Source organism: Halichoerus grypus, chromosome 2 (assembly GCF_964656455.1).
Source record: "Halichoerus grypus chromosome 2, mHalGry1.hap1.1, whole genome shotgun sequence".
NCBI lineage: Eukaryota > Metazoa > Chordata > Mammalia > Carnivora > Phocidae > Halichoerus > Halichoerus grypus.
Window position 1 is genome coordinate 206,694,009 of NC_135713.1, and position 22,503 is coordinate 206,716,511.

The following is a 22,503-nucleotide window of genomic DNA, read 5'->3' on the forward strand; positions in this document are numbered from 1 at the left end:
TCATCCCTGGCTGGCAATACTCTGTGCGCACTCTTGCGCTTCGTTCTGGGAGAGCTGAGCCCTGTGCACACAGCTCCACTGGGAGAGGACTCCTAGAAGCTCACGCCTGGCCTCTCTGGACTCGGCCCCGGCCCCACGCACCTCCTCCCTTTGCTGATTTCCATCTGTGTCCTTCACTGTAACGGACTGTCCTCATGGGAGTGTGTGGCTTTGCTGAGCTCTGAGTCCTTCTAGCAAACAAGGGAACCCACAAGTGGTCTTGGGGGGCCCTGAACCACAGTGGTGCACAGGGCATCTTAAAGACCTTCCTGTGGGGCACCTGGGTGGCTCAGTCGTTAAGTGTCTGCCTTGGGCTCAGGTCATGATCCCGGGGTCCTGGGATCGAGTCCTATGTCAGGCTCCCTGCTCACCGGGGAGTCTGCTTCTCCCTCTCCCTCTGACCCCTGCTCGTGCTCTCTCTCTCTCAAGTAAATATACAAAATCTTAAAAAAGAAGAAGACTCTCCTGTGCAATCGAGGAAAATGAGACCAGTGTTAAGGGAGTTGTCCAAGGCTGTGCAAGGCCATGCGAGGCAAGCTGGGACCGATGCCCCCGCCCTGGGTCAGGGCCTGCCCCTCCCGAGCCTTTGTTTTCACCTCCTCCCCCAGTAGAGGGGCTCACTGGGTGGTGTGTCGACAAGCATGACAAGTAGGCTCTGCCCTGGGCAGGCTGAGAGAGCACGGGCACAGAGGCTGGTCCCCACCAGCCAGAGACTGGGGGGGAGCAGAGCAGCTGCCAAGGCCTTCTGTCTCCAGGACAGCAGTAGGGGTGAAGAGGAACGTGTTGGGCTGAGATAGGGAGCAGCCTCAGGCCAGAGCAAATGGAACTGCCCCCCCCCAAGTGTGCATGGCAGGAGCTAGGAACATGAACTAAAACCCTCTCTGCATTGCCCTCGCCGCCCCAGATGCCAGCCAGCCACCAGCTTCCTCTAGTCCCGCCTCAAGCACAGGGGCGCAGGCCTGCGAGTGATTCACGTCCTCTGTCCCTTGAGCCCGGCAGCTGGGCCTGGGGGCAGACGGCGCCATGCCACAGAGGGCCCGCACCCGGCCTCGGCTGGCCAGGCCTGAGGGTGGGATGAGGGGTGGGCTCCCCTCCATGGCTGTTGCAGGGTGCTGCAGGGCCTCTTCCAGACGGGGCTCCCACTGTACTGGACGGCTTCCCCAGGACCAGCCACACACACCATGGTCCCCAAAACAAAGTGAAAATGCGAGGCCTCGCTCAAGTTTCGAGATGGTGACGGCAGAGCTGTAAATCAAGCGCGAGCCCTTCCGGGCACCGGGCCCCGTAGGGCTCTGCATGTGGCACAGGGATGACGCTGGCCCTGTCCCCACGGTCAGAGCCTCTGTGTTCATCTGGGCAAAGTCTCCGGACACACAGAGAGGGTGGCGCTCAAGAAACACACAGCTTGTCCCCCTCAAACCAGGTACAGCCAGGGACCCACTGCTCACCCAGACGTTTCTGGACCCATTGGTGCGGGCACACACGCTCACACACGTACGTGTGCACAAGCACATGCACAGACACATGTATATGCACACACGTGCACACGCATTCAGACACACACATGCACGCAAACGTGCACACACGCAGACACACACGTGCATGCACACACGTGCACACGTGCACACAGATGCAGACACACATGTGCGTGCACACACACGCTCAGGGGCTTCCCCTTTGCCCTGCGGACAGCAGCGAGCCCGGGGCTAGGGCTGGCTGAGAGGACAGCACAGCATCACAGGGCAGCTATCCTGTGTGGAGCTCAAAGGGACAATTCCCCAAATGGTGGACAAGCAAGGCAACTTAGCCCTCCCGCCCAGAACCCAAGATCCCTGGAGCTGGACCGTGCCCAGAGACCCCCTAGCTCCCTCCATTAGCAAATGGGAAAGCCACCAGAGGCCACGAGGCTGGGCCGGGGTCCCGCAGCCGGGAAACCACCAACTAGACCGGGCATCGCCACCCACACTCTCCCCCCGGGAGGGTGAGTGCGAGGGTTCCTGGCGGACGGCTGGCGGACGGCTGGCAGACGGCTGGCATCCTGCTCCCTGCCTCTTCCTCTCCTGGCAGACCTGCCTTACTGCCCTTGGCACCTCAGCTCTGGGCGTGTGGACTCACTCAGAGCAGAGGGGTCCCCGGTTCTCCCGCCACCGAGCTGCATTCGCCATTGCTGGGAGCCCGTTTCCCATGACACGACTGTAATGTGATATTATCTCAAGAGATGATCCTATGGAAATATATAATCAGCCTATGTGTCCCTCTCAGCGACAGCATGGTTCATGCGGCTGTTTAACCCCTCTCCCGCTCGGGGGCACGCGGCCATCTCAGGACTTCCACTCCCCCCCACAGACACGAGAACCCTTGCACGGGGCATTTTTAGCAACTCCTGTGCTCCGTTATTTCCTGAAGCACGATTACAGGATGCACGGGCACTCTCCATTTTACAATTCATCACATACCCGCAGAACCCACTAAACAAAGAACACCTTGAAGAATGAGTATTTTTACACAGTCCTACTGGGACTCTATATCTGCGATTCCTAAATTTACTTTTCCGCTAATATAAATTAGTAAATGATTTCTGGTCATTAAAAATCCGATATAGTTTAACCTTTAATTGTACAGCCGGACAAATCTCCTTTACGGTGAAGTTGACATCCGAGCGTTCGCGGGAAGTGACTGCGCCTGGACCACGTCAGGAAGCCCTCCTGTTTCTCTCCCCACCGCCACTGGAGCCCCAACCTCAGCCACAGGGAGGCGGGGGGGTCGGCCCAGGACACAGGGGAGGCTGGCCCCAGAAACGGAACGTGGACGCGTGAAATGCTCCTAACACGTGTGTGAGCCTCTGATGCTGGCAACAGCGTTTGGAGGCCGTCACGCTCCTCTCCACACTCCCAACACCCGTTCTGGAAATGTCTGACCGCAGAGGCCCCGTGCAGCCGGGCCCCGCATCCAAGAGTATAAAGGACTCTCCCTCCTCAAAGCCCACTCCTCTAGCTACAAGTTCCTGACTCTGTGAGCTGACATCGGGGCGCAAAGCCCTGTGGGGCCACCTGCTACGAACTAAATGTGTGTGTCCCCCCAGAGTCACGAGTACTTGCCACTGGGGCCTTTGGGGGGTGACTGGGTCCTGAGGGGGAGCCCGGGCGCACCCACTGAGGGGGTCAGTGCCCGTATAGGAAGAGATGGTATCTCTCCACCAGGGGAGGACACAGCAAGAAGGCTGCCAGCCAGGCAGAGGGCCATCCCCAGATACCAAATCTGCAGGCACCTTGACCTTGGACTTCCCAGCACCGCGAGAAATCCATGTTTGTTGTTTAAGCCGCCCTGTCTATGGTATTCTTGTTACAGCAGCCCACGCTGGCTGAGACACCCCCGTACGTTACCTTTTATGCATCTGTTCCCTCCAACTATTTTCAGGATACATTTTGGTGCCTTAAGAGATCTTCTGTCATCTTGAAGTAAAGTCTTCCCACCCAGACACAAACGCACGTGCACGCACGCACACACGTACCCGTGTGCGCGCACACACACCACCTCCTTCCCTGAGAGGTTCTGGGGTTCGCCTCGGGGATGTTGGAGCTCATCTACAGTAAAGAAGAGAATCATTGGTTGGTGTTTATCCGAAAGAGGAGACACTACATAGTTCCTTGAGTGACAGTTCCCTTGGTCTTGAGAAGAATCTCTGGCAACCCCTGCTCACACATCCAGATCCCACCTGCTCCTGGAAGCCATGTGACATGGCAGCTCCCCAGCTGACCTCTGTGCACCCCAACCCCTGCCAGCATCCCCCCGACATTACTTTCTGGGCACAGGTGTTATCTCTCATTAAACGTTGAGTGCTTGAGGCCAAGAACTGTCTCTTACATGTTTCTGCATCCCCGCACCCCCGAGAAGAGTGACTGATAGAAAGCGCTCAGCAAACGTTTGAGCCAGTGATGGGGGCTTGTGAAGAGGAAGGAGTAACCCTAACCCTCTCACTCATTCACGGTGAGACTGTGTTCTTCAAACCCCTCCACTCGGGGAAGCTGGGACGTCATCACTGGAAGACTTCCAACTGCGTGCACCTCGGGGACAGAGATGGAACCCAGACACTGATGTTGGAGGTGACCGAGCAAAGAGACCCAGGGACAGGAGCTTCATCCCTCTGGGGCTGTGGGAATCGGGGGCAGAGGGCATCCTATCTTTGTGTCTCCCACATCCTGCAGTAACTGATTTCCAGACACAGAAGTAACAGGTTGTAATAAAAAGTTTAAATGTTTTATCCAGCAGCAATTCCACTGTTGGGTACAGATCCAAAATAAGTGAAGTAGGATCTTGAGATATTTACAAACCACGTTCACGGCAGCACTATTCCCAGTAGCCAAGAGGAGGAAGCAATGCTATGTCCATTGACTGGTGAACAGATGAGCGAAATGTGGTTCATCTACACAACGGAATAGTATTCTGCCCTAAAGAGAAAGTTCTGACACCTGCTACAGATGGACGGACCCCAAGGACATGATGCTGAGTGATGTCAGTCGGGCACAAAAGGACCAATACTGTAGGATTCCACTTATATGAGGCCCTTAGAGTTGTCAGATTCACAGAGCCAGGAAGTAGGATGGGGGGGGGGGTGCTGGAGGCTGGGGGAGGGGATGGGGAGTTGGTGTTTAATGGGGAACAGAGTTTCAGTTTGGGACAATGACATTCTGGGGGTGATGGTCGCACAACAATGCGGATGTGCTTGAGGCCATTGAACTGTGTACTAGAAATGGTGGAAAAAGTAAATTTTATGTTATGTGTATTTTACCAGAATTTTTTATAAGTCTGAATGTGGTCGAGCATGACAGGAGGTGTGAACAGGCCCCACCAGACCCCGCTGGGGTCCCACGTGTTCAGAGGGCTGGAACTGGGTTGGGAGTTAGGAAAGGCCGTTCTGTGCTCTCAGAGATGTCCCCAGATGTTGGCACTGATGCGCCCTTGGCTCTTCTCCCACGCCCTTAGTGCCCCAGCACAGCTGCAACAGAAAGACCATGGCCTGGGGGCTTACAAACAACACACCCTGATTTCTCACAGTGGTGGGGGCTGGGAGTCCGAGATCCGGACACTGGCTCAGCCAGAGTTCACTGATGGCCCTGTTCTCGCTGCGTCCTCACAGGGCGGAGGGGTGAGGGAGCTCCCCGGGGTCCCTTACATAAGGACACCAGCCCCACTGGGAGGTGACCTGTCACCTCCCAATACCATTACCGTGGGGTTACGACTTCAGCGTATGAATTGGGGGTTGATCCCACTCAGTCCATCACATTTTGGTCAAAAGACCGAAGTTCTCATCACTGACTTTGTCTCTCCGGAGTCTGGTGCCCCCGAGAGCTGATGAGAGGTGTGACCAAGGAATGCACTCACTCATTCAACTGGGAGCCGCTGAGCCCTGGGCCGAGGCCCAAATGTCGGGAGCACGACCAGGGAGGAGACAGCTGCTGGCCAGCAGGGCAAGAAAGTCTGGAGAGCACGCGGATCAAACACAACTGATGAAATACACAAGTGATCCAAGTCAGGCTGCCCGAACCCGCGGTGCTTGTTGAGTGCCGTCTGGGAAGGACCAACCAAGTCCAGCATCTGGACAGCTCGCCTCCCACGGTCTCCACAGCCTGACCTTCCCCCTCCCCTCCTGGCCTCAGGGCCACCAAATAAACGGCCAGGCACACCTAAGGGGTCACAGGGCTGTACCCCTCGAGTGCAGAAGGCATCCTGGGGCAAAAGGCTGGGACCTGAGTCCTGCTCTTGTGACCCCTTGATGCTTTGCCCTTCTGGGCCTCAGTTTCCCCATCGTTAAAACCAGGGAGTTGGACTGAACGATCCCCAGACCCCCATTCTGTGATCAGGGACCTTCCACCCCTTTTCCAGGGAGGGGAACTCAGAATTCCAGAGAGTTCTGGGCTGATACAACGGTTCTGCTCTCCATTTGGATAAAAGCGAGTTTGACAGAAAGTACTGCATAAAGCAACATTCAGGCAGACAAACTGCGGGTTCAGAGCCCTCTCCCTAGAACCAGGATTTACAGCCAGTCTCAGCCTGAGGCTGGCACGCACGTTCCTGTGCATCTAATGGAGCCTCCTCTCTGCCCGAGCTCCGCGCCCCAGCCTCCCAGACAGAGACGACAAAACACCTCCACTCTCAAGGCCAGCACGGAGCCTCGCCCTGGACTTCCAGGCGGCAACACCCCAGAAATGTGCAGCAAAAGCCCCCTCCCCAGACGTCCACTGCTAGTGGGGGATGGCCGCTTCCCAGCCCCAGCGGCACACAGGACGCCCATCTGAGACCGCTGCCACCTGCAGGTGACCGCCTCTGCCGGGGAGCCACCGTGAGGGCAGTCCCAGTTTGCCTGGTGCCTCAGAGCAGAGAAGCCCCCCACAGAATGCCCCCAGGCACCACGTGCTGAGGATCTACGCAGACACGGATAACAAGGATTCCTGCACGTAAGCGCCCGCCATGGCACCTCAAGAATGTTCTTCCGGTGGCTAAGCATGGAAAGGGCCTAATCAGCCTTACCGGGCGCCCCGTAAGTCAGGGTTTCTCAACCTCGGCACTACGGACATTTGGGGGTGCATCATTCCCTAAGGTAGGGCCCGTCCTGGGCACTGTAAGGTGCAGCATCCCTGACCTCTGCCCCTCGAGATGCCAGAGCGCCACCACCATCCCCCAAGCCACAGCAATCGAAGATGTCTCCAGACACTGCCAGATGTCCCTGGGGGGACTAGATCGCCCCCGGATGATGCAGCCATAAAGCTGAGTGCCGGGTGCGTCAGGAGGGGGAGCCGCTGGGCCGCCACGAACGCGGGGAGCCAGGAAACAAGGACCGCCCCGCCCACCACACTCCGCAGCCCCTGGTCATGCTGACTCGGATTCGCCAAGTTCCAGATGAGTTTCCCAGAAAGGGAGACCACTGTCCTCATTTCCAGGACAGTGACTCCCAGCCTTCCCGGAGGGGCCGTGCCCTGCCCCATGGAGCTGTGCTGCGCGTGCTCCCAGCCAAAAGGGCAGAACCCCCTGCGCCTCTGCCGTTCTTTTAATCACACACGTGTCTGTCGAGCTGAAGTTCTTGTATTTGCCGGCAGCTCCCTGTCTGGAGGCACTTGGCTGGGCTTCTGTGGGAAGTGCATTATCATATCAATCATTATCGATTTTCTAAGCTTGGATTTTTGTAATGGGAATCTCTTTTCTTGTCTGAGTATATACCAAGTGTATAAATTTCAAATCAAGAGGTGAAAACTCATTTTTACTTAGATTTTTGACACAATCTCTTGAGATAACTGGCAAAACACTGGGTCTGTCCCCCACTCAAGATGGACACTGCTGACCTGCAGCTGGTAGAAAAGCCCAAGGAGTGGCTGGACTCATTAGGACACTCCAGCTGCTGAAACACCGGCCTTCACACCTCACGTCCATCAAGGCTGGCGACGCTCGAAGGCTGGCCTCCATGCAGGAGTTGAGGCCGCAGCTGCCGCCAGGCCGGGGCTCTGCTGTCTTGTAGCTCCCGACATCCTCCAGCCACCGTCAGGCACGGGGCTGCACCCCCCCCACTCGATCCCTTGCCCAGGAGTGACAGGCATCACTGCCACCCACAGTCCCTCAGGAGGAGCCAGTCCCGTGGCCCTCGGAGTACGGGGGCCGGGGAGTGCGGCCCCCGGCAGCATCTTCAGCCACGACTCGGCACCACGAAGGAACATCCCCCCAGTGGTCAGCCAGCTGCCTCGGTCGGTGGGTCAGTGGGCAGCACTCACATGGCTGGTAATGAGGCCAGCCGCGTCCACAACACTGGACCGTGGCATTGAGCCAAGTGACTTCCTTCCCCAAGGAAGTGGCCCCAGGACTTTCATCCATATGTTTGTCACCTTCCCCAGGGACAAAGCCCCAGGAGTTACATGCGCACTATCCTCATCGCCTCGTCAACAGGCACTAACCACACGATCCAGGAGAGCGGCCTAGGTGCCCAGCCCAGAGGGGGCCCCCAGCACCACTACCGACCCGGGTCGCAAAAGCAGCGTCTGCCCTGCCCAGAGTGCAGGCTGGTCACAGCAGAGGACACTGGGAGAGGCAAACGGCAAGGCAGCAGAGCTGGGAGGGAGGGGAGGTGAGGGGCAGTTCTGTCCTGGCTAAACCAGGGCCCAGTGGCTGCTCGCGAGTGGACACTGCCTCCCTGCAGGGCCCTGCCGCCCCGGCACGTATGACGCAAGGGTCATGGCCCAGGAGAACCGAGCATGCCTTGTCCTCTGCAGAGGAGGGCTCTGTGCACGTAGGGACTCACCTCCACGTGACACCGCGCAGCCCCTCCCACCAGCGCACCGCAGCCGGCAAGGCCCCGGGCTGCAGGGGGACCGGACACAGGAGGACCCACCGCTGGCAGATTCGCGGGGTGCCTGCCTGCCCCACCGCCAGTGGCCATCCCGAGGTCAGGTATCCCCCCTCCATCTTGGGCATCCTGCGTCCGCCCTCTCCTCCCCCTGCAGGATCACGTCTTCTCTCACCCCCACTCCTGGCTAGTTCTATGTGCGAGTCTGCCCCTCCTCCTGGTGCCCCATCTGCACCTGGGGACTCGGAGAGCTCACACCACCTCCTTCCCGCCAGGACCGTCAAGCCAGCTTGCTGGCAACCGTGACTTCTTTTTTGTCTTTTTTCCCCGCAATTGCCCTTCTGGGAGAGAGAAGAAAAGTCAGGTCTTGTGGGAACACCCATCCTGCCATCGCATATATAAAACCCATCAGCCCTGAAGCCTTAACGCAAGGCAGGACACCGCGGGGAGGGCACCTCGCACCTGGGCCTGGTGGTGCTGCTGGGCCGCCAGATCTGCATTTTGTCCTCTCCCCGCCCTGCCCCTTCCTCCAGCTCAGTCTCTCTCACTTCTATTTTCGTGGTGGATCAGTGTGCCTCTGTTTCCCAACCCAGGGCTTACGTATGTGTATTTCTATACATTGCTGCCGCCGCAGAGGCTTCTGAGCCATGCAAATGGCACCTTATGCAGATCTAGGACTCCTCCATCTGCTTCCGATGTTCCCCACTTCCCCTTAATAACCTGTTTTAGGGGAAGTGGTACATGCAGCAGATGATACAACTTTATTTTTGTAAACCCAGTTGGTCCTGGAGTGCTGGCAGTCACAATAATAGAGGGGTGTGCCTGTTACTGCCTCTCAGTGAGCTTGCCCCCAGCAGCACCCCGCTCAAACAGGCCAGGAGGGGCTCCAAGGAGAAGGGGAGGGGTGCGTAGGGCCCAGGCCAAGCGGCACACGGAACCCTGGCCCCACTTCTGCCTGCTCAGTGTTTGCTTCGGGTTGAATTGTGTCCTCCCCACAACTTAAAAAAAAAAAAAAAGATACAATGAAGTCCTACCCCTTGGTACCTCGGAATGCAACCTTATTTAAAAATAGAGTTTTCGCAAGTAAGATGTAAGTTCAGAGCAGGTCATGTTGGAGTAGGGTGGGCATCCAATCCACTTTGACGGTGTTCTTACAAGACGAAGAGAGGACACACAGACGCACAGGGAGGAGGCTGGAGTGAGGGGGCCACAAGCCACAGAGCCCCCACGGACCGCTGGCAGCCACAAGGAGCCACGAGGGGTGAGGAGAGGGCTTCTCTAGAGATTTCAGAGGGAGTGGGGTCCTACTGACACCTCCCCACTGCAGGCTCTGTCCCTTGCTGCACACAGGGTGATGTCCCCCACACCTCTCCTTCCCACCTGAGCCTTTATAGGCAGAGGTTGTCTATTTCTGCTACCCACTGTGCCCTCAGCCCTGCCTTGGGGCCTCAGGGCAGGTGCTCAACAGGTACCTGGCAGGATGAAGGCAAGTGGGCTAACTCAGGTAGCACAGTGAGCAGGTGCAGGTGGGCATGAACACATCACTCAGTGCCAACCCCATCCTACTTCTTCTAAGACCTCATGTAAACCCCAAGGACACTCTTGCCAACAAAGCTCACTTTCACTCCCGTGAAGGGTGGGCCCAGGATTTCAGGCACTGATTTTTCAATTTCCTCCGAGTCTATAGTTATTTCAAAATAAAAAGCCTTAAAGAAAAAAAAAAAAAAGCCCATTTTCTTTTTGTTTTGACAAGATGCTACAAAGCCCAGCAAGAGTCTGCCCCTTCCTGTCCCATCACCTGGCCCCCAGGTGGCCCTGAGCCTGAGATTCGGGAAGCGAAGTCTGACTCCCAGTAAGAGGTGAAGAGAAGCCAGAGAGTTGTCACTTAGAACCTACCTTTTCAACAGCCATGACACCAGCTCTCTAGCTCACAGGAGAGGCTCAGGGATGCCCAGTGGGGGAGTGGGGGTGGGCCAGCTGGCCACCAGTGAGGTGCCCAGTGCTGGAGGTGGCCGATGCCGAAGTGCACAAGGTGGTGGGCACCACGGTGCCTGAGAAAGGGAGGTGGGGGCTTAGTGTAAAGTCAAGGGGAGGCAAGTGGCCACAGACCTGGTAGAGGACCCAAGTCTGTGCAAGAGGAGGGACCTCGCATCCGAGACAGTGAACTAGACTTTCAGACACCCCCTGCAGGAGATGCTGGTGAACATCAGGGGCATTCCCAGTGCAGGGAAGAGGGCGAAAGGGACAGAGAGCCGGAACACAGTTCATCCCCAACAGGAGGGAGACGGGCATCCCTGGGAACTCTGGAACAGGGTGGCAAGCTAAACCCAGATCACCACCTGTTTCTGCAAATCGTGTTGCTGGAACTCAGCCATGTTCGTTCTTTATGTCTGATCTGTGGCAGCTTTCATGCCCACATCTGAGTGCAGTTGCCGCGACAGAGACCTTCTGGCCCTAAAAGATTGACTACCTGGCCCTTGATAGGACAGGTTTGCAAAGCCCCGCTCTAAACATCTTAACTGTACGGGAGCTAGTCTGAACTTATACAAAGCCTGGGGAGGGGGATTTTTTTAATGGGAGGCCAAGACATTGCGTGCACCCCGTGGAGAGGAGGAACGAGCCAGCAGTGTCTGTTACCCACCCCCAGGAGAAACTTCAGCGACAAAGTCAGGGCACCTGGCAAACCCAGGAAGCCAAGCTAGGGCACCTGCACCCATGACCTGATTCAGACCTGTGTTTCAGGGGAGGGAACGTGCCACCGAGTGGCAGAATGCTCCTGACGTGATTCAGGACAGGAAGCCAAACGAAGAGAATTCCAGAATAAAGATAAAAATCCAAGTGGCCAGGGGCGCCTGGGTGGCTCAGTCGGTTAGGCATCTGCCTTTGGCTCCGGTCATGATCCCGGGGTCCTGGGATGAAGCCCCACATCGAGCTCCCTGCTCAGCAGGGAGTCTGCTTCTCCCTCTGCCTCTGCCTCTGCCCCTCCCCCCGGTTTGCACTCTTTCTGAGAGAAAGAAATAGAATCTTAAAAAAAAAAAAAAAATCCAAGTGACCAAAACACCCTTAAGTCAAAATCAAAGTTAGGGAGAAACTGATGTGTACAACCCATTAACCAAGCGGCTGGCAAGGGTGACTGGTCAACGCCCATCTGGGGACCCCTGCTCCATGGGTTCTTGCCCTGGGCGTCCCACGGTCCCAACCACAGAGCCGGCCTAGACCCATTGGCTGAATCCCACTCTGTTGTTCTCCTGTCCACAGCCCTCTGTCTGCAAGGGGCAGGGGTCGAGGGCTCTGGCCCTCTGCCCTTGGGTCTTGTGCATGGAGAAGGCCAGCAGCCTGTCCTGCCATGGAGGCTGAGACAAGCCATTGCTGTGTGTGCCTGTTTCACGGAGGGGGAGGTGGCATCTCCCGACACCCTATCCCTCACCCTGTCGTCACCCCGGCCCTCAGCTCTCCGTGAACACAGCCCCCTAGCACTCACCCTCCCAACACTGTGGACACGGCCAGCCCTGCACCAGGGTATGAAATGTCTGTGGACTGGAACCAACCCTGCCTTCCCCAGCTTCATGCCTCAGCCCAGCACACAGCACTTGCTCACCTGGGCCTGAGTTGCCAATATTTTATTTTGAGGTTGTGATGGAACCCTACCCATGAAATTCAGCACCAAGAGGCAAGCCAGCCCTGCAAGTCAGCCCTGCAACCCAGGGCAGGAGAGACCAGGGTGGATGGTGGTCTGTCCCAGGGGCTCACCCATTCATATAATCATTCCGTGTGTGGGCCCCAGGGCTTCAGACACAACCCTCGGGGTATAATGCCCAGATAGGTAATTACAGCACAGTGCACCCTAGTGAGGTGTGTGCAAAGGGCAGGGGGACCCAGAGGCTGGGGCCTTTCTGAGCTTGGGGAGCAGCTCCTCCAAAGGCATTTGCATTTCAAGAGAGGGTCCATTTCTCAGGGGCAGACTCCAAGCAGCAAGGGGGTTTGGTAGTGGAGCTGTCTGCGTTGGGAGGTGGGGAGGGGAGCTGGACTTAGCAGGCTCTTGGGGAGAGGAAGAAAGAACCAGCATGCTCCTCCCCAGCAGGTGAGCACAGACAAGCACCATTGTCATTTCCAAGACCCCAGACCCTATTTCTCAGTCCTCACCAGGCTGCGCTTGCCTCTAGGGGAAGGGGTTTCTGCTGCCAGCTCGCCGTCCTGCGCAGGGGCCGGGTGGGACAGGCGAGGAGGCTGCGGCGCGGGCGGGGGAGGGAGGCACAGGCGAGCAGGTGGGCCGGGGGCTGGCGGCTGCCATGCTCCACACCAGCATTCCCCTCATCACAGGCAGCTTCGCTTTAGAGCAACCAGTGAAGGACAAGCACCCTGTAAATTTAGAACGCGTGATGGCTGGCTGCTTTGGTATTCAGTTTCGCGCACGGGGTGGGGGAGGAGAAGGGAAGACCCACTGGGAGCCGCACCATCACATCCCAGCCCACGTAGGAGCTCGCAGAAGGGAACGTCTTTCCCCAAAGTAAAAAGGTAACAGGCCCCTGAGGCCCAGTCCTGACCCCAGCCCTAAGGGCACCCCCTTCACCACTCCTTCCACCAGCGTCCCCACCAAGGGGACCTCAGCCCCCACCCCTGCGCCCCCCCTTCCCTTTCTCACATTTGGCTAAAAATAAAGCCCCTTTTGGCAGCAAATACACCCAGTTTCCCCAGAACATAAGCTTCCCGGGAATCTAGAAAAGGGAATAGCTCTACCTCTCATGGAGCCCAGATGGATTCCTGAAAATTTGTGTCAAACCAATTTCTGTAAATCCTATCATGTTCTCAGTGATTCACCTTCATCTCAGAAATGCTGGCCAGCTGCTTGCCTAACCAGCAACCCTCCACCGGTGATGGGCTTGAGCAAACACCCATTCAAGCGGGTCCTCATGTGATCTGAACAATCACGGCCGGACTTTGCTGTGTCAGGGCTTGAGTTTCCAGCAAGCAGGGCAGACCCGATGTAAATGCTACAGTGCTCGGCTGGGCACTTCCTTAGACCGCGCCTGATTTCTTTCAGAAAGGTATCACCAGGACTACCCCCTTGCCTCTCATCAGCTTCCCCCAGCTCCCCTCCAAGTGGCTCTGTGCCGTGTAAGGGATCTGAGAGCAGCAAAGGAGTTGGGGAGGGCAAAGGAGGGCAGGCTCAGTTTCTTTGCTGTGACGTCCTAAAGGCAGGGTGGGGAGGGCCTGCAGCAAAGCCAGGCTGGACTGTGCACGGCCCTTGGCCAGCCCAGAGGGAGGGGAGGCAGGGGCCAGCATGAGCAGACCTCGGTGTGGGAAGACAGCCTCTCGATGCAGGACAGAAGCAGAAGCAAAGCTCGGGCAGGGAGGCTGGAGACAGTGCTGGTGCTGAGCACATGGAGAGAAGTGGGCATATCCAAGGTCCAAAGCCAGTGGACTGGGCAGCAGACTACCTCTGGGGGGTTAGAAGAGAGGGAGGTGGCTTAGGTCAGTGATGGGGGCCCACACTTTCAGGAGAGTAGGGATCCTCCTCCTGCTCCTGGAGCTGCCTTACAGGACAGACCAGCCAGGAACAACCCTGGGGCCCTGGCCTCTGTTCCCCATCTTTATGATGCTGGAAAGGGGGTACAGGGCACAGTCATGGCTTTGCTGCCTTGTCCAGAGGGGGCTACTGTCAAATCACCTGCACGATAACCTGGAATCCTGGGACACGAGCAAGGCTGTAGGAACCCATTCCTGCTTCCACCCTTCTTTTATCAGGTGGCTATTAAAAATTGTGTGTGTGTGTGTGTGTGTGTGTGTGTGTGTGTGTGTGTCGGGGAAAGGGTGACTCCTACTGAAATAGCTCTGAGCACTCCGGAGTTGAACGTCAACTGACACACAGAAGCTCTACCCACGGGCCCCACTGGTGTACATTTTGGGGGGTCCCCAACCAGATTACACATTCCTTAAAGAAAGAGGATGGAGGGGCGCCTGGGTGGCTCAGTCGGTTAAGCCACTGCCTTCAGCTCAGGTCATGATCCCAGCATCCTGGGATCGAGCCCCACGTCCGGCTCCCTGCTCAGGGGAGACCCTGCTTCTCCCTCTCTCTCTGCCTGCCGCTCTGCCTACTTGTGCTCTGTCTCTCTGTCAAATAAATAAATAAAATCTTTAAAAAAAAAAAAGAAAAGAAAAGAAAGAGGATGGATATTGGCTCAGCACCCGCTGTGTTGCGCGCCCCACGCGAGACACCTGACCCTCCTTACGTCATTAATTTCACAGCATCACCCCCGTTTTCCAGATGAAGGAGGCTGAGGCTCAGAGGGGTGGCTAAGAACCAGTGGGTAGGGGAGCTGGGGTCCCACCGGCCATGCTATTTCTACTCTACTGCGCACCCTCTGCCCTTTGTTTCCCTTGTAGGACAACCTCAGGATGGGACAGACGGAGCTCTCCATCCTCCCCACCAGGGAGCTCTCCATCCTCCCCACCCACTGGTGGGCGCCGGGAACCAAGCCCTCCTCCCAGCAACCAGAAACGAACGGCTTCCAGGCTTCCCACATCCTCCTGAGGCCACGCCCTCGGGCACGCCCCCTGGACAGCTCAGGCCACGCCCAGACACGCCTGGACCACTAGACCACGCCCCTCCAGACATGCCCCCAGCACTCCCATTGACTGGCTTGGACACGGGGGAGGACTACAGGTGCAGTCAGAGAGAACAGTCATAAACCCACCTGCCAGGAAGCGGTCTGGGGTCACTTCCACACTAGAGAAAATCAGCATCAGCTCTGCCCAGCCCGGGGTCTCAGGGGAAGGGCAGCTCTGGCTGTGTGGTCCTGGGGGACGCCGGGGTGAGCATGGGACCTGAACAGCACAGGAGGGCCCCCCACCCTCTGCTCCCCCTCTGGTCAAGGAGTCTGAGCAGCCCTTGGCAAGATCCATGGTTATAATTTTGTCCTTATAATAAAAGTAATACATATTTACTGCAGAAAATTTAGAAACTACACATATGCAAAAAGAAGAAAATTTAAAATAACCCATAATCCCACTAACCCGAAATAACTCCTGTTAACATTTTCAGCATATATACCCTCCCAGACTTTCCTATGCATAGAACATATATTTTTGGTACCAACTGGGATCATACTGTACATTTCATTTTGTAACTTTTTTCCATTTAACTGTGTCTTCTACCAAATCACTAAGTATCCTTCTACAACATCATTTTTTAATAGCTGAATTAGCCAAAGAATAGTTGGCTGAGCACAGGAGAAGGAAATTTTACAACACGGAACATTGCAATTAAGCATTAAATAGGAAAACATCCTTTGTAAACAAATCAGCTATACGATTACAGAAAAATATGATTAAAAAAAAAACCTTTTTTTCCTCTTTAATCCAAATTCTGCAATATCAAAAAACCAAGAATGTCCTCTGATTTCAGGACATGACACTCAAAAGACAGCTCCCTAGGGCTGGTGATGTCTTCAGAAGGGAACAGCGTCAAAGTTCTGAAGGGCTGACCTCCCCTCTACTGCAGGTGTTATGGTCTGAGCGTGTGTGCTCCCCCCACCCCCAAATTCACACGGTAAAGCTCTAACTCTCAGTGTGAGGGTACTTGGAGACGGCACTTTGGGAGGTGATCAGCTTAGATGAGGTCGTGAGGGTGGGTTCCCCCCCCGCCCCAGGTGGGATTAGTGCCCTTGTAAGATGAAACACCAGAGTGCTGCCTCTCTCCACCATGTGAGGACCCAGCCAGCCAACGCTGGTCCACAAGCCAGAAAGGAGCTCCCCACTTGACCTCAGAGTTCCAGCCTCTGGAACTTTCTGTCGTGCTGGCCCGGCAGACTAAGGCCTCAGGGAAGATGTCTGAGATAGTTTTGACATTGATGTTGTAGTCAGCTGGCCTTTGTCATGCTGTTCCCCGGGGGAGAGACCCACAGCTGGCACATACAGAGGTGGGAAGAGTGAGGAACAGGAACCCAAGAACATCCCACAGGACTCACATCTGCTCTGCCAAGAAGGAGGCACGACAAGGTGGGAGCCGGGCCGGGTCTACTGGGAGGCAGAGGCTTTCTGCTGGTTTCATGGTGACAACAGAGATGAAGTATGAAGTCCCCGGAGATGGCCCCACAGGGACACTCATGGGACGAGGCTTGGGCCAAGCGGCTTAGGCTCCCCACCCACAGGCTTGACCATGTTTGCAGACCCAAGACTGTACTCGATCGTCAAAGCATGAAGGTGGCCCACATGTAAAAAGCACCCGGAGGTGAATAAGAAAAGAACTCCACAGCAACACAGGCAAAGGAGATGAACAGATAGTTCATAGGAGTCAAAATGCAAATGATCAAACATTTTAAGAAATAATAACAAGCAATATCGGCATGGCTGTAAGATGAAGGATTTCCACATAGGACGGAGGGATCTGTAAATAGTGTCAACTCTTTAAAGCAACCCAACTGTAGTTGTTAAAATTTAATATATACGTACCTTTTGTCCCGATACTTCTGAGATTTTCTCCAAAAAGGCAGAAAGTACCAGGAACAACATGCGTGCACCGAGTGTGTCGTGTGAGCAAAGGGGAAGGGTCAGGAGGGGTACTTCCACCTGTTAGCAGAGGTCAGAGGTCACCCCAGGAGCTGGATTTGGGGAGGAGCCAAGCAGACTGTTCATTTCACTTTAGACGCTTCTGTCCTGGAAGAGCTAATACAATGAATAAGTCATGGCTTTTATAATTCTTGTGACTGAATTTTTTAAATGACTAGGAAAATGATTTTGAAATAAAGACTTTCTATCTCCCGTGCAGGTAGGGCTGCCAACACAGGATGCCCAGTTAAGTACGAATTTCAGAAGAGTTTTAATATAAGTATGTCCTGTGAGGTATTTGGCACATACTCACACAAAAAATTCTTTGTTGTTCATCTGAAATTCAAATTTAACTGGGTGTCCCAGGTTTATCTGGCAAACCTAATTACAGGGGAAGGAAAAAGGAAGAACAAACACCCCAAATCTGTGCAAGCCAAACCTAAACCCCTTTCCTCCAGCTGCCGTGAAAACCTGCCACATCCATGATGATGTTTGCTCCGAGTGATCGTGCACACTCGTGCACGCGCACACGTTCCGATCATCACTGGCCACCCTCTAAGAGAACACTCTTTGACTTGGATCTCGTTTTGACTTGCACATGCTGATGTTCAGTACGGTTCCTATCTGAGAGTCAGGATGTCTCCAAACTCGCCCTGCTGGGGAGACGTGAGCGCCTACAGCGGGATCTGGCCTTTCGGATTCTCTGTCCGAGCCTGGCGCCGCAGGGCACATGGAAGGCAGTCAGCAAACTCGGGGAGATAAATGAGCAGAGCACCAGTGCACCGTGGAGGGAGGCTGGCACCCCCTCTTCAAGGCATGTGGCATCCAGCTTCTGGACAGTTTGCTATGCAGGGTCACGCCCCACTTCCTAGCCAAGGTCAGCATCTTGTGACCTTCTCCTGCTGCCAGGAGCTCCTTCTGTCTTCCTCTTCCCCGGCGCCGAACACGGCGCACCAAACCTCATACAGAGCAGTGCAAGATGCTGCTTCCAGAGGCAGCCTACCTATACTTGGATCTCATTTTCCGTTACTCCTTGGCTGTCACAGTGAGGTGACCAGGGCTAAGGATAGGAGGCTGGAGCCGGGGCGACTCTGGCCAGGCCGTAGGTTGCTCCTAGAGCTTGGGTGCCCCCTAGCCGCACAGGCAGTGGCCAGGTGGGTGCTCTTGAAGGGATTCCTAAGCCTTTCTGGGTTTGGGGTCAGTTGTGTCCCCTGCCCTCCTACTCAGCGTGTGCCACGTGGACCCCACTTTAGAGCACCCACCCGTGCCCGCAGCCGGAGAACGGGACCACTGGCCATGGAAAGTTCCGGGCCCTCTGCTCAGGTGTGCCTGGGGAGCTGCCGAAGCCGAAGCCGCAGACGAGACATTAGCATTACAACCCACACTGATCTTTGTCAATTACGTTGTCGTGTTTGAGCTCTAACCAGCTTTAAATTGAATCAGGACGAAATCATCAGAATAAAAAGAGCCCAAGCCCCAGCCTTTCAATTCCAGCGCTGGGGAAAAAAAAAAAAAAAAGTTATACATTTCATAATGGCCTTCTACCCCATAATGAACAGGAAAAATAAATTAGATTCCAAGCTAAGGGTATATTTATGCAATTTCATTATGTGCCCATGAGCAAGCCTGGTTTTCACCAAGATAAAAATGAGCTCTCAGAAACACTCGCACTAAATAAATGGAGTGATTTAACAGCTTAACAGGGAGCGTGGAAGAGGAAGTGAAGGACAGTGTCAAAAATGGGAAAATAAAAATAAGAGGGTCTTACGACACGCCCGTCTGCGCCGGCGGCGTCTGGGGCCTCGGCCCTGGGCGCGGTGAGTCCGCCCGGCCTCTTGAGGCAGCCGCCCTGTTCTCTGCGCTCCAGGTCCTCCCGAGACCAGGAACAGCAGAGGGGACGCGGGTCCTCCTGCTAGACCCCGGAGCCCGTCAGCAGAAACCCAGCCCCCAGGGCCCCAGGCAGGCCCCCGCCGTCCTCCATTCCTAGAGCTCCCCCCAGCTTTGCAGGAGAAACTCAGGCTTGCTCCAAAAGTTCCTCTGGGTTCTCTCTTTTGCCTCCATGTCAGGCTCCCGGGTGCTCGAGTGTGGCACTTCCTGCCGTCGTGGGGCCCTGCCCACAGGTTTCCTCCAGAGCCGCCACGCACCTTAGCATTTCTTTCTCCAGAAACAAAAACATGTTCTCTGCTGCCTTCAAACCCTCCGTGCCTGTACTTTTTTTTTTTTTTTTTAGTGTACAATGCTTGAGACCTCTCTGTGAGAGGCTTTTTATAAGCTCCCTTGTGAAGGTTGGCAAAATAATGGGTTTATTTTTTTTAATGGATATTTACAAAGCTGGAGGGTGTTTCCCCGAAAACTCCCATGGTGTCTAGCTGGGACAAACTTGGAGACAGACAGCTGGGGACCTCTCACAAAGGCAGCTGCTCTGACTTCCTGAGCTGCCCCGTCTACACTGGAAAGGGGCTCCCTCACGCTGTGAACACAGCACAGGAGGAAGGCCGTCAACTCCTGCAGGGTCAGTCTGGGGCACCTCAGGAGGGACCTCTGTCTTCACGGAGAAGGAGACCAAGGCTGGGAGAGATCGGGGACATCCCAGCTCACAACAGCCTGCCCAACATTAATATCATGCCAGCCACATGGGTCATTTTAAATTTTCTAGTAGCCACAGTTTAAAAGTTTTTTTAAAAAAACAGTGAAATTAATTTTAATAACATATTTTATGTAACCCAATATATCCAAAATATTATCTCGTCCGTACGTAATCCACGTAAGAAATTGTTCATGGGCTATTTTACATGCTCTGTGTACAGGAACAGTCGCAGGCCCTCACGGCTCAGACCCCACACGTCAGGTGCTCCGGACTCCAGCACGGCTGGCGGCCACGCTCTCGGACGAGGCAGGCACAGAATTCCCTCGTGTCGTTTACAAACAACCCCAAACGTGAAGACAACGGTGTGGCCATGTGCAACCCGTCACATGGCAGCCAGCCGGTGCAGGGAAATATGCCCATCTCTCAGAAATGTCTCTCTGCAACCGTCACGATGACTGATTCTCCAAAACCGTGAGGCCATAATGAAAAATCACCACCGCCGCAGCTCCCCGAGCATCCTGTGTGTCAGCAACAAAGCTCCCTACACACACGGGTGATGTGCTGTGCATCCTCTCCACGGCTCAGGGAGGTGCGGATGGGGCTGCCCACAGTCACACGTGAGCCAACGAGGACTGGGAAACCGAAACATCATTTATCAAGCTCAGAGGGTAGAATTCCCCTTCTGACAACGAGAACCCGCTTGGAACCAAGCAGGAGCCCGATCCCCTACTTCTCACTTTGGCCACTCAACACAGAGCAGAATCAAGAGCCTCCTGCCACCTTCACACCCTCCTTCACCAGGACCTCCAAGGGGAAGAAGTAAACAGACAGATAAACAAACACAGACCGAGGAAGATAAACGAGCTGCGGAGATTACGCATGCCGAGCACGTGCCAGCATCGTGGTCTTACTTGGTACAAAGCCCATTAGCTCATTAGTGCAGACAGGGCTGGGATCCCATGGCACGGCATGATGCTTGGCTACTGCCCAGTGAAAATTCTGAGTGACTGGTCGACCGGGAGAGACCTGGCCAGAGTGTGCAGGGTGGGGCAAGAAGGGGCTGCAGGGTGAGCCAGCAGAGACAGGAGAGCCCAAGCAGCCTGAGAACGTGGCCGGGAGGGGTAGCTGGAGCACCAAAAGGATGAAGCTCGCGCGTGGCCCCACGGGACAGAGGGGCGTAAACAGCATCCTGCCCCTGCCCGCATTTACAGGCTCCTTCCTGCGTGCTAAAGGGGAGGTCAGGCCCACAGATGCTCTGGCTGCATCCTCCCTGGGGCTCCCTGAGCAGACGACAAAGCTTGGCCCCTGGCTGGCCGGTCACTGTTTCCACATCACCCGCTCAGGTTGTTGTTCAACCTCATGGGTCAGACCTTCCTGTACCAGGGGACAGTGCCCAAGTCTGCCCTTACAGTGCTGTAAGGCTCCCGGCCTGCGTCTCGCCCCTCACCGAGTACGGCCCTGTTGTCACATGATGATGACTGATGGTGGGGGAGGGAGCCGTGCAGGAAACAGGGAAATCTGGAGGTCTGTCTCCTCCCTTGCTGTTGCGCAGCAGGTGATCTGGAGAAACAGGCAGTGGAGGAACAGGGATGCAGAGGAGAGACATGGAGGGAAAGGTGGAGTCCTCCCGAAGGCTTCCAGAAGTCTGCCCCTCCTACAGAGTCCTCCACCCTCCATGCCTCCCACCTGCCCTGTGCCCCCGATATGCTGACACCCACCTGCACATGGCACCTGCCACCACCCAGCCCCTGGCTCCCAGCAGACCGCACCTGACCGCCTTCCCCGAGAGCCCAGAGGAGGGCATCAGCCTGCATCCTCGGGCTTCGTCTGCGCCCCCAGCCACCCCCTCGACGTTCTTACATAACTCGAGTCCTCCCTCACCCCGAGCAGCGCCGCCTCAGACTCCCCCCACCTTCTAGACGTGGGGGTGTAACATCTGCTCATAGCGTTCCTCTCCAAGAGAACGCCTTCCCCCACAGCCGCACCCCAAACTCAAACACTGTCACCCTCCCCCAGAGCAGCAAAGGATAAAAAATAACATAAAATAAAAACATGCTACCACTACCACCCACCACATCATTACGGGCAAAAAAAAAAAGGCTCCTACAAATGAAAGTCTTTCCTTCTTGTTCTAGAAAAACAGTAATGAATCCTGAGGGCAGGAGCGCAGGGAGGGAGCAGACAGGGGCTGCCCTGGCTTTTCACCTCCATTGCGGAGATCATCTTTGCAATTTCTCATTTTTGAAAAAGGAAGAGGGACATCCCCACAGTGGCGAGTCCTGGCCATGGAGGTCCCACCACATGCCTGTGAGGACAGGTGTTGGAATTCAGTGCCAGGAAGTGGGGTTCAGGGTTCCGGCCGGGGGCCCTGCCTGTTGTCTCTCCCCTACTTTCAAAGGGGCCCTGCTAACAGAAAAGAGGAAGGGGCCACGTTTGAGGTCTCAAGGCCAAGATCCACCTCACAGGAGCTTCTCCCAGTGGGATGAGGGGAGCGCAGCCGCCGAGCTGCCCCGAGACTCAGCACCGGCCCCCTAGGCTCTTCTGTACTCCCGACAGCCCAGCATGCTCAACCGGAGGCTCCCCATGTCCTTCCAGCCGGCCCATCGCCGATGCCTGCCTTCCCTTCCAGACACAACCACAAAAACAAGAGGGAAATCTGTAATTCTTTCCCCAAGAGAAGCTGTCTATTCCTATTATCCAATTCAGTCTCACTGCTCAGACTGTGGGTTCCCTTTCTTGTGTTCCCAGCTGCCCTGTGTCCTCACCAGCTGGGTCCCAGCTCCCACACCCGGCCACCGCCAAGAGTCTGGTTCAGCCTCTGGGTGCACGCTCGCACACTGCCTCGGCTTACTGCACTGTCTTTGGAGGCTCTCAGTGGGGCACGGAAGGTTCCCTCGGACTATCCCCATATAACTCACTGGAAGGACAGCACGTGTGTAAGCATGCACACATGCTTCTAAACTACATGCAAAACCACCACGCTACCACTCAGATAAATCCA

The 22,503-nt window shown here is 55.6% G+C and overlaps 1 protein-coding gene across 3 annotated transcripts in view; it reads right to left on the reverse strand.

Annotated features, from left to right (window-relative positions):
• Positions 1–22,503, reverse strand: part of RBFOX3 (RNA binding fox-1 homolog 3) — a 409,848-nt gene that overhangs the window by 338,866 nt on the left and 48,479 nt on the right. Inside the window, exon 1 of one of the 3 annotated variants that reach the window (XM_078066221.1) lies at positions 3,423–3,525. The exons of the other annotated variants lie outside the window; for them this stretch is intronic. The gene's annotated coding sequence lies outside the window, so the exon portion shown is untranslated. Of the gene's footprint in view, positions 1–3,422; positions 3,526–22,503 lie in introns of those variants that run through there. 3 annotated transcript variants of the gene reach the window in all.